This window comes from Salvelinus sp. IW2-2015, linkage group LG4p (genome assembly GCF_002910315.2).
Source record: "Salvelinus sp. IW2-2015 linkage group LG4p, ASM291031v2, whole genome shotgun sequence".
NCBI lineage: Eukaryota > Metazoa > Chordata > Actinopteri > Salmoniformes > Salmonidae > Salvelinus > Salvelinus sp. IW2-2015.
In genome coordinates this window covers 19001858-19015606 of record NC_036841.1, presented here as the reverse complement: position 1 = coordinate 19015606, position 13749 = coordinate 19001858, and positions in this window count along the sequence as shown.

The window sequence follows — 13749 nt, the reverse complement described above, 5'->3', positions numbered from 1 at the left end:
TACCGATCCTGTGCAGGTGTTGTTACACATGGTCTGCCACTGCGAGGAGGATCAGCTGTCTGTCCTGTTCCCTGTAGTGCTGTCTTAGGCATCTCACAGTACAGACATTGCAATTTATTGCCTGGCCACATCTGCAGTCCTCATGCCTCCTTGCGGCATGCCTAAGGCATGTTCACGCAGATGAGCAGGGACCCTGCACATCTTTCTTTTTGTGTTTTTCAGAGTCAGTAGAAAGGCCTCTTTCGTGTCCTAAATTTTCATAACTGTGACTTTAATTGCCTACCGTCTGTAAGTTGTTAGTGTCTTAAGACCGTTCCACAGGTGCATGTTCATTAATTGTTTATGGTTCATTGAACAAGCATGGGAAACAGTGTTTAAACCCTTTACAATGGAGATCTGTGAATTTATTTGGATTTTTATGAATTATCTTTGAAAGACAGGGTCCTGAAAAAGGGACGTTTCTTTTTATCTTTCCATAATTTACCTAAGGATGAAAAAAAATCTTTGTTTGATTTACAATCTGTAACATCAGTCCTTACCCTCCCTGCTGATAAGGGTGGGTCGGTTATACTCATGGAAAGGAACGTTTATGTGAATGAACGTCATGACAACTGTTTGACAACACCTTTTACAAGAAACTCAGAAGTGACCCCACTGCCCAATTTCAGAACACGATCTGTACTGTCCTAGATGGGTATATATGTTCTGGTCAGATAGCCAAAAAATAACACAAATGTTTGGCTATTTAACACCCTAAAATTTTTAAAATGTTACAAAACCTCCAGTAAGCCCTATTGTAGCATTGATTCAGTAATGGCCCCTCTATCGACTTTGTTGACCTTTTTATTGTACCACTTGCAGAACATCTCACCTCCTTTGTAAAGGACACCAGCAGTATGATCAATATTATTTGAATCTCTTAATCCTCTCCCTGAGAATACTTTGTTAGTTACTTTTGATGTTGAGTCATTATACACAAATATTCCACACGAGGGCGGTATTAAAGCTATGGAACATTTTCTTCTGCAACGTTACCCTAATGACCTACCTTCCAGTGCATGCATTATAACATTGGCTGAAATAGTACTCACACACAACTATTTCATGTTTCTAAATTATTTATTTATTCAGACGAAGGGTACTGCTATGGGATCCCCCATGGCTCCTAACTATGCTAATTTGTATGTGGGCTACAATCCAAAAATATTTTCTTGCCTAACATCATTATTTGGAAACGGTATATTGATGATATTTTTGCTCTATGTGATGGTGATGCAAAACAGCTCCAGGCATTCCATGCTTTTCTTAACTCTTGTTCTGAGCATCTGAGATTTACTATGCAATCTGACACACGTCAAATCAGTTTCCTTGATCTTCTGATCTTGTGTGAGGATAATGTTCTATACACTGATCTTTACAGGAAACCTACTGATGTCTGTAGGCCTATGTAGCCAAATTGTATCTATCATCGTATGATATCCATTCATGTTTTTGGTATGTTCTTTTTTTTTAAATCTGAGAATTAACCAATGATATCAGGCCACACCCGGCCATGATTACAGACAACTGTGTGTGTCCTTTGACACTATATAAACTAGTCACCCCGCAGTGTTTGTCATTATACCCTGATTAAGACAGCTTGTCCATTGAAACGTTGGATATTAGGTTATTCAATCATGTCATCTGAGCTCCTAGAATTTTTCAAGTTTTTCAAGCACCTCGCCTAAATAGGTGTGCGTTTCTTTCGCCTCAAGACTATATTATATATATTATATTATAAAAGTGGTCATTTTCTTATGTCTCCGTGATTGTTTAACATAAGTATAAAAGTATCTTACCCTAACTTATTCACTACAGCATATAGACTGAAAACATCATATTCATTATACTGTTAGGGCATGGAAATGAGGTGATGTTAACATATGTTAGTAACATTTCAAAAAGGCTCATACATGCTTATAACAAGTAGTAAGGCAGTATACCTGCAGAGAACACATTTTTATTGGAATTTCAGTTATGTCCTGGATTAACTGAATGGATATGGACTTGCCCCTGACCTGGTCAGTCAGCAGAACCAATATATTCCACAATGTCTCCTTCATCAGTGGCATCCCTCATGTCTAGATTGGGAACGTACAAATGAGGAGCCTTCACCACTAGGGTGCAATAGAGTGATGTAGTTAGTATATTGATGTGACATTTAGGAATATTGCCTAGTCATCAGCATTGGGGTCAATTGCATTTTATTGAATTCAATTCAGGAAGTAAACTGAAATTCTAATTCCAGTTATAATTTTTTCCATTGCCACACACCAACAGTAACTCTGGAAGTTCGCATTTGACCATGTGTGTTTGTCTTTGTGTGTGTCAGAGTCTATCTAAARGATAGCGAAGGAGTCAGGCGCAGGACACAGGTAAGAGTAACAATCACTGATTTACTCAATCCAAAACGTAACAAAATCCCGTTCCAAACAAGGAACAAAACAGGACTCAAAATACAACACACCGGAATACACGAAATACAATCACGCACAAAACAGAAAGGGAAACCAGAGGGTTAAATAAGGAACATAATTATGAGATGGGAACCAGGTGTGTAAACAGACAAAACAAAAGTAAAAATGAAACATGGATCGGTGGCGGCTAGAAAGCCGGTGACTTCGACCACCGAACACCGCCCGAACAAGGAGAGGGAACAACTTCGGTGGAAGTCGTGACAGTGTGTGCGTATGTGCGTGCCTGCACGTATGTCTCAGAGGTTATAAGCGTAAAATTAGGTAAAGGTAGCTCCACCTTCAAAGCAAACAGAGCCTCTCCTCCCTCCCTCTTCCTGTCTCTCTCCTTGCTAACTTTTCTTCCCTCCTTCCTTCCCTCGTCTCTTATCTGTCCTGTCAGGATGTGTTAGTCTGATTGCTATATCCTTAGTGCCTCTGGCAGTAGCGACAGTTAGTGACAGTTAGGGCAGTTAGTAACAACTACTACAGTAGAGGAGTACAGAACAGTAGTGCTGGAGCGACACCACAGGGTACAAACCTTTTAGTCTGGGAGACCACAAACAGAGTAGGACTGCTGAGGAGATACTTTTTTCCCCATCTATAATATCTGGACTGAGGAGGGACTCCACCTGTAACGTTGTGATAGTGATTGAGTGAAAGTTCTAACCTGGGTGTACCCGCAAAACACCAGTCTCAAAGTCAACAGTGAAGAGGCGACTCCGGGATGCTGGCCTTCTTGGCAGAGTTCCTCTGTCCAGTGTCTGTGTTCTTTTGCCCATCTAAATATTTAATTTTTATTGGCCAGTCTGAGATATGGCTTTTTCTTTGCAACTCTGCCTAGAAGGCCAGCATATGTTTTTCTTTCAAAAACAAGGACATTTCTAAGTGACCCCAAACTTTTGAACGGTAGTGTACAATTGGGGACTCCCTTGCTGCAGTATTCATCCGTGCATCGACTACAAGACCCTGCGCCCATGCATCGACTACCGGTGTCTCAACGACATAACGGTGAAGAACCACTACCACTCATCTCCTCTGCCTTTGAGCTGCTCCAGGGGGCCACCGTGATTTCCAAGCTGGATCTACGGAACGCCTACCACCTGGTGCAGATACGGGAAGGGGACGAGTGGAAGACCGCCTTCAACACGGCCAGCGGTCACTACGAGTATCTGGTCATGCCATTTGGCCTTACCAACGCCCCTGCTGTGTTTAGGACTCTGGTCAATGATGTTCTCCGTGACATGTTGATCCGGAAAGAAAGTAAATAGATTACAGTCACAGGATAGAGTTGTTCAGTGCCTAAGGCTGGAATTCGGTCAAACCTGCATATGTTTAGGCAGTGTCTACATGTGCAAACTACTGTCTGAACGCACAACAGCAGCAGCAGCAGTAGTAGTCGTAGTAGGTTTTCATAGCACCCAAAACCAATTTGTGATTTTATTTAACCATAGGGGGAAAGCAACTGCATAAACACCGTAATGGGGGTTAGATTGAATTGAGCCCTTTACAAGTGCATGATACCATTTGCCCTATAGCTGGCCCTCTATAGAGCCACTGCTGTGGGTCAGAGCCTGAATGGAGTGCTTGGTGTATGACTGATATCCCACAGTGTGATGTAAAACATGCTGCCACACTCCAGTGCCACATTGCAGACCTCCTGACCAGTTTATTTTACTAGATTGTGAATAGACAAGTTAGTGGCCTCAGGGTTTTCTCATTACTCAATGTCCGTTGGTCCTCTCTGACTGGAGGAATTATGTGACATTTGTGGTGAGAGGTTGCTGTTAAGAGGCCATGTTCTCTGGACACCAACTTAATTTGCTACTCTTAATGGCCTCCATTGAGTTCATGTGAAAACAACATGATTTTGTCCCAAATGGCACCTTATTCCTTATATACCACCCTGCATACCACTGCTGGCTTGCTTCTGAAGCTAAGCAGGGTTGGTCCTGGTCAGGCCCTGGATGGGAGACCAGATGCTGCTGGAAGTGGTGTTGGAGGGCCAGTAGGAGGCACTCTTTCCTCTGGTCTAAACAAAGATCCCAATGCCCCAGGGCAGTGATTGGGGACACTGCTCTGTGTAGGGTGCCGTCTTTCGGATGGGACGTTAAACGGGTGTCCTGACTCTCTGAGGTCATTAAAGATCCCATGGCACTTATCGTAAGAGTAGGGGTGTTAACCCCGGTGTCCTGGCTAAATTCCCAATCTGGCCCTCAACCATCACGGTCACCTAATAATCCCCAGTTTACAATTGGCTCATTCATCCCCCTCCTCTCCCCTGTAACTATTCCCCAGGTCGTTGCTGCAAATGAGAACGTGTTCTCAGTCAACTTACCTGGTAAAATAACGGAAAAATAAAAATAAAATAAATAGTGCACTGCTTTTGACCAGGGCTCTGGTCAAAGGTAATGCGCTATATAGGGGCTAGGGTGCCATTAGGGACACAACCCATGAATGAGATGTTTGAGTTGTACACATTCAAAGGGTCACTGTCTAGCTACTGAGGCAAATTCCTCTGCTACTGTACATTTAATGCAGCTAATGATGGCATAATCAGACATAATCGTGTTACTTACAGACATGCAATAACTTGGGACGTAAAGGCATTTAAATTGGACATACAGTGATGGGTACAATTAGGACGTGCCTGTTTTGCTGTATGAGTTTCATGTTGTGTGTTTTGATGAGAGGGCACATTGTACGGAGTGTGGCGTGAGTCCCCTGTAATCTTGCTTTTTCTGGGAGCTTGTTCACACCAGGGGGACATGAGGGTACTTTATGTGCTCTCGGGCTACAGTGGGGAGCAGGCCTACAGCCAGACAGCCTACTGAGGGACCATTATGCGGATGGGAGAGGAGCGAGAGAACATCACCACTCTCTTCGCCATGACTAACACTGCAGACCAGAAATACAAGAGCATGGATACTGGGGTAATCATAAATATATTGTTTGATCATATTTAAACCATATTTAAACATTCATAGTTATGGACGGTGTGTTCGTGTAGTAAAAATAATTATGTCAACACCCGCCCATGCTAGTCTCTTGTTATGGGTTTAGGACATTAATCAGTGACTCTGATTACAAAGACAGGAAGTCAGAGAGCATTAGTCCAACCACGACAACTTTGTACCACCCCTCTGAACCAACTCTACTATAACTAAGGGGAGAGTGGATCAAATCAAATCAAATTGAATTGGTCACATGCGCCGAATACCACAGATGTACACCTTACAGTGAAATGCTTACTTACGAGCCCCTAACCAACAGTACAGTTTAAAAAAAATATATGGGTAAGAATAAGAGAAAGTAACAAGTAATTTAAAAGCAGCAGTAAAATAGCAATATCGAGACTATATACAGGGGGGTACTGATACAGAGTCAATGTGTGGGGGCACCAGTTAGTTGAGGTAGTATGTACATGTAGGTAGAGTTATTAAAGTATGCATAGATGACAACAGAGAGTAGCAGTGGTGTAAAGAGAGGGGGGGGGGTGCAAATAGTCTGGGTAGCCATTTGACTAGATGTTCAAAGACCAGTTGGTAGGGAGTGTGGTCTGTAATGCTTTGAAAGGCTGGTCATGGCTCACATCAACACCATCATCCCAGAAACCCTAGACCCACTCCAATTTGCATACCGCCCCAACAGATCCACATATGATGCAATCTCTATTGCACTCCACACTGCCCTTTCCCACCTGGACAAAAGGAACACCTATGTGAGAATGCTATTCATTGACTACAGCTCAGCGCTCAGCGTTCAACACCATAGTGCCCTCAAAGCTCCACACTAAGCTAAGGACCCTGGGACTAAACACCTCCCTCTGCAACTGGATCCTGACAGGCCACCCCATGTGGTAAGGGTAGGTAACAACACATCTGCCATGCTGGTCCTCAACACAGGGGCCCCTCAGGGGTGCATGCTCAGTCCCCTACTGTACTCCCTGTTCACCCATGACTGCATGGCCAAGCACGACTCCAATACCATCATTAAGTTTGCAGACGACACAACAGTGGTAGGCCTGATCACCGACAAAGATCAGACAGCCTATAGGAAGGAGGTCAGAGACCTGGCCGTGTGGTGCCAGGATAACAACCTCTCCCTCAATGTGATCATGACAAAGGAGATGATTGTGGACTACAGGAACATCCTTCGGAAACACTGTATTTGAATTGTATGTCATATTGTTAGAAACGGGACATAAATGTTGTGATGTCTCATGTCCCTGAATGTCAAGTCACAATGTGCATGGCACCTTTGACTCTGACTGTAACCCCAAACCTGAATAGTTAGCCACCGTCTGCCTCTGTCTTCTGATGTCCCTGCAGGGTCCATTTGAGATGCCAGAGGGGGAGGCGGTGGACTCCCAGTCCTTGAGCATGAGGCAGATCCTCCACCAGTACTGGGCTCGCTGGGCCAGCTGGAAGAACTTCCAGCCCTCTGGACCACATTCGAGAGTACTATCGAGAGAAGATAGCGCTGTACTTTGCCTGGCTGGGTAAGCATCGGCACTGGCAGTGTCTTGTTGGCTTGAAGTAGACAGTATTCCATCTATCGTCATGACCACCATTGTGGCTGACGGAACCCATTGTTCCAAAGTCCCTTTATTGCATGTTTAATGTTCTGAGGCTGGTTCTCCATAGTGAGAGGACAAAGGAATGTGGTCTGTTGCCTAAGATTTACCATGGGCATGAGGGGTCATAAAACCCCCACATCTTCAGACTCCTAGATCTCTCCTTCTCTGTTGGGGGTGAGAGATAATCTGTAGGGTTGTGGTCTCCTGTAACCTGACCTGATCAGGACAGTCATGACAACATGATTTTTGAACGTCTATCTCATCTCTTTACCCCACACATACAATCATCTGTAAGGTCCCTCAGTCGAGCAGTGAATTACAAACAAAGACCAGGGAGGTTTTCAAATGCCTTTCAAAGAAGGGCACCTGTTGGTAGATGGGTAAATAGAAAGAAAGCAGACATTGAAAATCCCTTTGAGCATGGTGAAGTTATTAATTATACTTTGGATTCTGTATCATTACATCCAGTCACTACAAAGATACAGGTGTCCTTCCTACAGTGGCTGCTCAACTAAAAGTTTTGAGATTATGTTGCAGGATTTAGAGGTAATTTGTGATTTAGTACGGTACCCTGCGTCACTGCTTCACTGCTCCAGACCAGCGCAAGGGGAAGATAGAGCATGATTATGCTAACTGGAAAATACTCATTCAAAATTAATGGAAGAAAAAAGGTCTACTTACTCTGCTGGTGTCTTGACCCAGTTTATGCCCTCATTTGCAATGCAAACCATAACGAATTACTATGTGAATAAATGGAAGAGGCAAGTGGAAGGGGCGAAAAGTAAGGATCTTCTCTGTCAGCCCACAAGGGCTAATAGACAATAGACACGATGTGGTCCCAAAAACACCTCTCTGACATAGGGTCCAGCATATCTCTTGATGATGATCGGGCTCAGGCCGACACGGGCTGCTTTATATATTTAACATTTCATTATTTATTTATTTATTTATATTTTCTCACTGTTTCTGTGATCAAAAACTAAAATGTACATTTAAATAAAATTCTTTCAGAGTCCTGTTTAAGTAGTATTTTAGTATTTTGATACTTTGTGCAAGGCAATTGATCAGCATTAAAAACTTTGTGGATGGGGCCTCCTGAGTGGCGCAGTGGTCTAAGACCGGGAGACCCATGAGGCGATGCACAATTGGCCCAGCGTCGTCTGGGTTAGTGGAGGATTTGGTTTCTCTCCCTCTATAAACAGGGAGAGAAAACAAGCGTTGCAGGATGTGAATTCTGCAAACGTTTCTAGGATGGGTTATTAGCGGGACTTTTCCCTTTTTTTCAGATTTCATCCTCTCACTTTCAGTTATTTGAAAACAAAATCTCAAATACCATTATTTTTTAAACAAGGACTTGAAAATGAGATCGTGAACTCTGCAGACAACGTTTCCAGTCCGAGAATGAGAATGGTAAATTACTGTAATTAATTAATTTGTTCAATACATTGGAATACAAAATAAGCCATCCGTCCACCCATTATGGGCTATTAGCAGGACAATATAATCTTGCCAAGAAGGAGGGTAGGGGGAGAATTGTATCATTACGGATGAATATTTTCAGTTGATGCCAAACGAGTTAGATCGGGTTTAATTCAGGAGAATTACAGTGGTTACTCATTTAAAAGTAGCGCCACACTGCAGCACACCTTGTGGGCTGCCGCAGAATTCTATGGCACGTTATTTAATTGTCAGCCATTGTTACCATTAATGCTAGTTAGTGCTAGTTTGACCACCAGAGGGATTCTTTGAGAAGCATTTGATAGCCTTCAATAGAGTGGCTGTACTAGAGAATTTAAAACCTTTTTTTGTCAGAACACAGTATATGGGATTGATCAAATAAAATACAAATCTTAATTAATTTGATTAATATTATGGTGTTTCTATTTCAAGAAAAATGAAAAACGAAACCCTCAGGGTTTCCGTTAGGATGAAATGGAAAATATGGCGCTGTAAGAGCAGTACTAACTTCAATATGCTTTTTAAATAAGACCTTTTAACAGCACCTCATGTCGCCTCCGGTAGGCCTACACTATATCTAAAAATATATATTTTTCTATGACGTGACTCTCCATCAATAATTACATTTAGAGGTTTGGAGGATTCTAAATTAATATCTAAGGGGCATTTTATGTTAGGGTAAATCTGATCTTTGAGAATATCTAAGGGTCTTTTATATAATTCAAAAAAATAATAATAACTATTTTGGAGATTATTTCATTTTCATATAACCTAGAGAAAAAAAAAAAAGGTCATTCTTGAACATGGGGTGAGACATTCTCACTAATTTGTAAATAAAGCCAGTTTCTTATTTAGGAGGGAGCGAAACCAAAAGCCGCCTCATGGATCAACCGTTGGCGGCCAGCACGGGTATCGAACCAGCATCTGCAGCGATGCAGTTTGCACTGCGATGCAGTGTCTAAGACCTCTGCGCTACTCAGGAGGCCCCATCAAAATGTTATTGCTGATCAATTGCCTTGCACAAAGTATCAGTCTATATATAACGATATTTTGGAAATACATTTTTTTTTCAAAAAAAATTAAGTGAGCGATTGTAATATTTATAAAGGACCAAAATATTTATTTCTGTTTTTGGAGGGAGAGAAACCATTAACCCACATTGCCTAGTTTTTGGACAAGGACATCCCAGTGCCGACCGTGTGTGTTTGAAGAGTGTTTTCCAGTAAACAACAATTTGTTTACCTTCATTGTTTACCTTCATTGTTTACCTTCACTGCTTTGTTCCAATATTTCTGTCATACAGTGGTATTTATTCCCATAGCAATGAAATCGTGACGCAGAGTACTGTAGGTCTACAGTAGGTTTTGTAGGTCTTTTATTTATTTTGGTGCTATCTGTTCCAGGGTTAGGACTGTAACCACCAGAGGACTTGAAAATGAGTCGGAGCTGAGAGGATCAAAACTAAAGGTATTTTGGTTTCGGTGCATTTTCTTTAAAACAAATGTACAGCTGAAGTCAGAAGTTTACATACACCTTAGCCAAATACATTTATACTCAGTCTTTCAAAATTCCTGACATTTAATTTAGGTAAAAATTCCCTGTCTTAGGTCAGTTAGGATCACCACTTATTTTAAGAATGTGAAATGTCAGAATAATAGTAGAGAGAATGATTTATTTCAGCTTTTATTTCTTTCATCACATTCCAAGTAGGTCAGAATGTCAGGACCCGGTGCGAGAAACAGTCACTAATAATTGGCAGAACCCAGAAGATGAGGCAGACACAGCAGTACTAGAGATGGTGGTTTAATAAAAATAGATATCTTCCAAAATACAAAGAAAATCCACAAAGTGGTAAAAACAGCAAGGGAAAAAACAAACCTCAAAAGACTAATCCAAAAATACACGAGAACAAAACCAGAGAACCTCTGGAAAATCCAACAAGAGAAAATATAAGATCACAACAAGGCTTGGGCTGGGGCTGGGTGCTAACATACAAACACTGAGCAAGGAACTAAGGAACACACAGGGTTTAAATACTAACAAGGGAATGACTTACAGGTGCAAACAATAATTAGGGCAAGAAAAACAAAAGGTACAAAAAAGGTGCAAGGGGGACATCTAGTGAACAAAACCTGAACAGTCCTGGCCAAAACCTGACACAGAAGTTAAACTTATTTTGACTAGGGGGCAGCATTTTCAGAGTAAACTGCCTGCTTCTCATATTATTAGTAGATTTGGATAGAAAACACTCTGAAGTTTCTAAAACTGTTTGAATGATGTATGTGAGTATAACAGAACTCATATGGCAGGCGAAAACCTGAGAAAAATCCAACCAGGAAGTGGGAAATCTGAGGTTTGTAGGTTTTCAACTCTTGGCCTATCGAATACACAGTGTCTATGGGGTCATTTTGCACTTCCCAAGGCTTCCACTAGATGTCAACAGTCTTTAGAACCTTGTTTGATGCTTCTACTATGAAGGAGGGGGGAATGAGAGGGGATTGAGTCAGWGGTCTGGCAGAGTGTCATGAGCTGGTCACGCGCATTCACATGAAAGGTAGCTTGCGTTTCATTGCATTTCTGAAGACAAAGGAATTCTCCGGTTGGAACATTATTAAAGATTGATTCTATACTATGTTTCTATGAACTGTAATATGACTTTTCGTCTGAACTTTTGCCTGGACCTGCCCACGCGTCGTGAGTTTAGATTGTGTACTGAACGCGTGAACCAAAAGGAGTTATTTGGACATAAATGATGGACTTTATGGATCAAATCAAACATTTATTGTGGAACTGGGATTCCTGGGAGTGCATTCTGATGAAGATCATCAAAGGGAAGTGAATATTTATAATGCTATTTCTGACTTATGTTGACTCCAACATGGCGGATATATTTTGGGGTTGTGTTGTTCTCTGAGCGCCGTACTCAGATTATTGCATGGTTTGCTTTTTCCGTAAAGTTTTTTTGAAATCTGACACAGCGGTTGCATTAAGGAGAAGTATATCTTTAAATCTGTGAATAACACTTGTATCTTTTATCAATGATTATTATGAGTATTTCTGTAAATTGATGTGGCTCTGTGCAAATTCACAGGATGTTTTGGAGGCAAAGCCAAATGTAAACTGAGGTTTTTGGATATAAATATGAACTTGATCAAACAAAACATACATGTATTGTGTAACATATTGTCCCGGGTGTGTCATCTGATGAAGAATATCAAAGGTTAGTGATTCATTTTATCTCTACTTCTGCTTTTTGTGACTCCTTTCTTTGGTGGAAAATCGCTGTATGCTTTCTGTGACTAGTTGCTGACCTAACATAATGATATGTTCTGCTTTCGCCGAAAAGCTTTTTTGAAATCGGACACTGTAGTTGGATTAACAAGAATGTTATCTTTAAAATGGTGTCTAATACTTGTATGTTTGAGAATTTTGAATTATGAGATTTCTGTTGATTGAATTTGGCGCCCTGCAATTTCATTGAACGGGGTTGTGGAACGGGGTTTCTGAGATATTGGCTGATTTCTTTTGATTTTCCCATGAGGGAACATGGGAAAAGGCACTGAGTTTGAAGGTAGGCCTTGAAATACATCCACAGGTACACCTCCAATTGACTCAAATGATGTCAATTAGCCTATAAGAAGCTTCTAAAGCCATGACATCATTTTCTGGAATTTTCCAAGCTGTTTAAAGGCACAGTCAACTTAGTCTATGTAAACTTCTGACCCAGTGGAATTGTGATACAATGAATTATAATTGAAGTAATCTGTCTGTAAACAATTGTTGGAATAATGACTTGTGTCATGCACGAAGTAGATGTCTTAACCGATTTGCCAAAACTATAGTTTGTTAACAAGAAATTTGTGGAGTGGTTGAAAAACGAGTTTTAATAACTCCAACCTAAGTGTATGTAAACTTCCGACTTCAACTGTATATAGCCTAACAACGTGTAGAAACGTGAATGTAAAAACGTGAATGTGTTTTTGCAGAGCATACAACCATGCTGACAACTATCCGTGGATATCAGTGGACAAAGGGCTGGACAACGGGCCGCCCCGAAAAAAATGCATGGTTCCACAGAATACCAACTGGCATGGATCCCGAGTTAAATGTATCTTATTCGTCAACATCTTTATGCTTTCGTTAATAAAATAATGATACAAATACTCTCGCCAGTTTTGATCCATTCCTGGGCCTGCAGGACACAAATTTCTTTGTTTGTCAAACGAATCAAACTACAGAACTCACATGGTTAATGTGTGGGTGCAGTGAATTTTCCAAGCTGTTTAAAATAAAGTGGTGATCCTACCTGACCTAAGACAGGGAATTTTTACTAGGATTAAATGTCAGGAATTGTGAAAAACTGAGTTTAACTTTTTATGGCTGCAGGGGCAGTATTGAGTAGCTTGGATGAAAGGTGCCCATTTCAAACGGCCTCGTACTCAATTCTTGCTCGTACAATATGCATATTATTATTACTATTGGATAGAAAACACTCTCAAGTTTCTAAAACCGTTTGAATTATATCTGTGAGTAAAACAGAACTCATTTTGCAGCAAACTTCCTGTCAGAAAGTGAAAAATCTGAAATCGAGGCTCTGTTCCAGGGCCTCCCTAATCATTTGCTTGAAATCTATTAGTATACATGCACTTCATACGCCTTCCACTAGATGTCAATAGGCTGTGAGAGGTGAAATGGAGTGTATAGCTATTTCTATGGTCAAAAGAGAGAGCTTGGAATGACATGACCCCAAATTCCTTTGTTCAGGAAGGYGCAGGAAGTACATCAGCATTGGCTTCTGAAAAGCTTTTKTTATAGACGGCTAATATCTCCGGCTTTGATTTTATTTGATAAATGTGACAATATCATCGTAAAGTATGTTTTTTCAATATAGTTTTATCAGATTATTGAAATTTTTTCGGGAGTTTTGGCGTGTTCCGTTCTCTGCGTTTGTTCACGATGGACAGCTTCGCGCCACTTGGCAAGTTTTGCTTGCTAATTCGAGAGGGAAAAAGGACATTCTCAAACCAAACAATGATTGTTCTGGACGAAGGATCCCTTGTGCAAGATTCTGATGGAAGCTCAACAAAAGTAGGACCCATTTATGATGTTATTTCCTATTTCTGTCGAAAATGTGTTGTTGTGTTTTCCGCCTTGATTTTTGGCGCTGTCTCGCTATAACGTAAGCTGCATGTCGTACTAAAGTTATTTTTAGAATTCTAA